Consider the following 4,849-nt stretch of genomic DNA (forward strand, 5'->3'; position numbering starts at 1 on the left):
ATCAAACTCACCAGTAATTGACACTTGACATTTCTAAAGTACAATCTTTATTGGAGTAAATGCAGGAATGATACTTATGGTTAACAGATTGTTATTTGAAGGCAATAGAAACTTGGCCTTGAAAATGTGGGTAACTAGGTTCCATACTCAATGTAATTATCTAACAGGGGCTCAGAAACCTAAGGGCTTTCAGCTGTCTTTGCTTCCCTTCTTTAAGGAAAGAGGATGATCTAAAACTATGGTCTAGGCACTTTTTTTTTTTTTTTTTTTTTAGTATTAGAAATCTTGGTCAAAATAAACTTTACAGTAAAAATTCAGTTTATATAATGTATTAATTTATTCAGTCAACAAGTATTTATTGTGCACCATTGTTCAAAGTCCTGGGGATACAGCTGTCAACACAATAGACAAAACACCCAGACCTCATGGAACTTACACTTTAGAAGAAGAGGTGATCTGGTTGAAGGGTCTATGTGAGCTGGCAAAGCAAGGAGTAGAGCCCCTTGAGCTCCTTGGTATGCATAAGAACTACCTGAACACTTGTGGAAGTGCAGGTTCCTACTCTCCCTACCCCCAATCCCTCCAGAGTCTGATTCTGTAGGTCTCCAGGAAGGAAATTCTGATTTTTAACAAGTACTCTAAAGTATTTGATGCAGGTGATACAGACCACACTGGAGAAACACAGCCCTAGAGTTTCCCAAGGCAGAGTTTACAAACTACGTGCCTAGATTATTTCTCTGGGGACTGACCTTTCCATCCTGTTTCTCAGGCAGTCATCAAGAAACATGTGATGGATGTCCCCATTGAACTAGAACCTGAGAAATGCATGAAGTTTAATCAGAGGTATTTTTTGTGCCAAAATCAGAGTCAAATAAAAACAAAGTACTAAACCTCCAAAGTTATCTTAGATTTCAAAAACACCCTTAACAGTAAACAGATGAAGACCTGTTAGCTGCTCTTGAACCAAGCTCCCACAGTGCTTGACATATATCTCAGCACACCAACTGAACCTGAGTACCTCGAGTATCTATTTCTGCCACTGTTTCCTATTCTCAAATAGTTGTTCATGAAAGGTGAGCACTGTGATTTATCTGGGTCTCTGTGTCCATTTGTGTCACCACAGTGTATGCCACATGGTAGACAACAAATGCTTGTGAAATCCTTGAATAAATGAGATAATGAATGAACAAGTGAATTAACAAATAAATAGGCCAACCTCCCCAGCATTAGCTTCCTCATCTTGCAAATGAGGGGACCTCTTTTTCTACATGACATCCAGCTTCTTTTCTAAGTCTCTTATTCTAATATTGAAAGAAGACAGGAATGAAAAGAAAATCAGCCACTAATTAATTGCTGCCTCCAAAAATTAACCCCCCTCCCAAAAAAAAAATTACAGAACACTCTTCACTACATGGCTTCATGGTGTAAGTCCTGGAATTAGCTACATTTCAAATCATATCTGTAAAAAGACATCTACTAAAAGGAAAGCTTGTTGTATGGCAGTTTATAAGAGTTTGCTGGTCCTCTAACACCAGAGTTACATAAAGTTTCCACAGCATACCCTATTTCCACTGCAAAAACTTTTAACCTTTAAGTTAATCCCTCCCCAAATCTGATGATGATTGATTGATGAAAATGACAGCAACAGCCTTTGTTTATTTAGGCATCACTGCCCTCTGCTGGATAGAATTAGAAGTTTCCATGTAAGTGTACATAGTTTTCCAGAACGTCTGGATACAAATGGACTTTTAAAGGTATTCTTACCCAGTCAAATCCAGGGCTTAAACTAAGGATCAGTATTTGATTTTTTCCTCTTGCCTAAGGCTCCAACATGATTCAACACAACACTGTTACTGATCCTGTCTTTATCCAAATTTTGATATTTTGTTCATTGTGAACTTTTGCATTAATTTTTATTTTTAATATCGCATTAAAATATTGTTTATCTTGATGGCTGGATCTTTTGAAGCTTCCTTGAATTTTGTCCCTACAGCAAATGCCTCACTTGCCTTACCCTATACCAGCCCTGGTCAAACTAGCCCCTACGCTACTTTCTCCAGGAAGTTGACCAGTCACACTTGAACACTTCAGGAACATCTTCCTTGACCGCTTTCACTAGGTCTAGACTCCCTGAACTAGGGTCCTATAGAACCATATATCTCTCCTTGCATAATGGCTAAATAAATACCTGACTCCACTCTAGACTGAGTTCCATGAAGACAGGAGACTTGTCAGGAATTTTTTCTAAGCATAGGATTTTCAGTATCAGTAGTTAGAGAATACATGTAAGTTGAATGAAAGAATTACCAAATACCAGTGAAAGAAAGGAAATCTCTGTGGCAGCACTTTCCATACTTAGACAGCTGTAGTAGAGCAAAGTAATAATAACAGCAAAAACAACTGCTATTTCCTGATCACTACAGCATGGCGGACTTTGTGCTGCGAAACATATGGTCTCATTTAACCCATACAACGACCTTGCGTGGCAGGTACCATTATCACCCACGTTTTGGCAGAGGAAGAATCTAAGGCTTAGAGAAATGCGGAAACCAGAAACATTTCTTTCTGTAGCTTTCACTTTGGTTCTGATGATGACCAGCTATTATTCTGGAAGTCATAAGATTTGCAACTTCCCCAAGTACTCCTGTAAATAACATCAGTACTATAGAATCTAAGATTGGCCTTTTGAGATGTCTTTTCAGACTTTTGCATTTCTGATGATGGGATGACCCGATGGCTCTGTGGCCCCCACCCAGAAGAAGACTCAGTGCATGCTGGTTTTAAAACTCAGTGGATGGTTTTCCACACCCCTATGATTGCATTCCCAACCAATCAGCAGCACCCATACGCTAGTCCATGCCCACCAAACTATGGTTAAAAAATCCTAGCCTCCAAATTTTCAGTGAGGCCGATTTTGATAATAATCAAAACACCAGTCTGCCGTTTAGCAGGCTCTGCCTATGTTAAACCCTTTCTTTATTGCAATTCCCCTATCTTGATAAATCGGCTCTATCTTAGCAGTGGGCAAGAAGAACCCACTGAGTGATTACACAAGCACAAGGAAGGAGGCAGGAGTGAGTGTGTGTGTGTGTGTGTGTGTGTGTGTGTACAGGAATGTTCCAGTTTGTCTGCAACACAGAGCACACATAGAAAAAAGTAAAGGGACATGGGGCAGGCATGCAGACTGCAACATAGCACCAAGGTCCCTCCATGCCAGGCCAAGGGACCCTTATATAAGTATTTCCTACTATAAGGAAAGAACGGTCTTGAGCTGCGAAATGGGGTGAAGCTCAAACCCTCCCCGCCCCTACCAAAATCCATTGCCTCGGGCTGCTGCTACTTCCTCTGGCTAATACCAATACCTCATCCAAGACATTTCCACTCCCAGGCTTTGTTACCTGCTGAGGCCAGAAAGGCAGCGAGAGGGTCTGGAAGCATTTAAAAACTAACTATGCAAATGCTAATGTAAAAATATAAGGTCTAGTAGGGTCAAGGTCATAAGAGAAGGAGTAAACGTGAGAGAAAGATTAAAATCTGGTTGGAGGGATCAAGAATCCCTTCATAGGAGGTGGCAGCATGTCAGCTAAGCCTTGAAGGAGGGATGAAATATTAGCAGGTAGAATTGAGGGTAGGAGGAAGGAGAACAACTGAGAAAGAGGCAACAGTCCAAGGTAAACCACCTTTACAAAAATCGTAACAGTGAGAATTACGACTGTGAGAGAGATCGGATCTAACCAACTCTATCTTGCCTTTAACCTTCAAACTGGTGGTCTAGGGAAGGCGGCCCCTCAGCTAACCGACGCGGTGGTGCAGGCAGCAGTGGTGGCCCCAGGCAGCCCCACTGCGCCGTGTGGCTCTGGGTTGGAATAACAGAGTAAATGGTGGGCAGCACCTTAGCACTGGCATTATTGGTGAGGCTGGGACCTGGGTTCTCCAAGTCCCGCTGTGGAAGAGGTGCTGGCATCTACACGCACACCGTTGCTAATATTAAAGTCCTTGGAAGAGCTTGATGTGGTTCTTGTGTTGAATCACAGCTCAGAAAGGAGCATTATTTAGTCAGTGAAAACCACAAAAACATTTTTTTCTAAAATCAGTAAATAAGTTGGAAATTATTAGAATTTGGTAAATGATACACACCAGATTTACTTGTATCACTTGTTATATGACATAAAGTTAGTTTAGTTAGAGAATAAGAAACACATTTCTGATTTTTTTTTTAACACTTCACAAACTTGCGTGTCATCCTTGTGCAGGGACCATGCTAATGTTCTCTGTATCGTTCCAATTTTGGTACATGTGTCACCAAAGTGAGCTCTCTCTTCTATGTAGCCATAGCATTGTTGTATATTTTAAATACCTCTCAGCTTTGCAGTCATTCATTTGCACAGAGACAGAAAGCTGTCGTGAGAGCCTGGCAGCAGATGAGGGGACATGAGGACGTCCCTCCTACACGGTGGCTGAGCTGACCTCCCTGCATCCATAACCATTCCCACCCGCCCCGCAGAGCTCTGTCCTATACGTCACCTGCTGGCTCCCCTAAAACAGTACATTGATATAATATAGTTGTGGTTCACTTTTTCCTTCAGAGGTAGCGGACACTGTCACCAGAACAGAACGGGTTTATTGCCTGATTAACTGACCTAAACGGTGGGAGAGATGTGTTCATCCATTTCTAATTAGTGAAAGCTGGCTTTGTGCCAAGCTCTGTGCTAGACTCTGGGACACCGTAAGGAGGGATGAGTAAGCACAGGAGCCTCTGGAGGAAGGACACCAGCCCAGCCTTAGAGGGTAGGAAAAGCTTTCGGGAGAAAGTGGTGTTGACAACGCTGAGACCCGAGAGATGCGTAAA

At 41.9% G+C, this 4,849-nt stretch overlaps 1 non-coding gene across 1 annotated transcript; it reads right to left on the bottom strand.

The window, feature by feature from the left end:
* Window positions 1-4,208: 4,208 nt before the first annotated feature.
* On the bottom strand, window positions 4,209-4,313 carry LOC135268775 (U6 spliceosomal RNA). The gene has a single exon (XR_010337127.1). It is a non-coding gene; the product is annotated as a U6 spliceosomal RNA (small nuclear RNA).
* Between the last annotated feature and the right edge of the window lie 536 nt (window positions 4,314-4,849).

Source organism: Aotus nancymaae, unplaced genomic scaffold (genome assembly GCF_030222135.1).
Source record: "Aotus nancymaae isolate 86718 unplaced genomic scaffold, 86718_ANA_hifiasm-v0.15.2.pri h1tg000041l, whole genome shotgun sequence".
In the NCBI taxonomy this organism is placed as follows: domain Eukaryota; kingdom Metazoa; phylum Chordata; class Mammalia; order Primates; family Aotidae; genus Aotus; species Aotus nancymaae.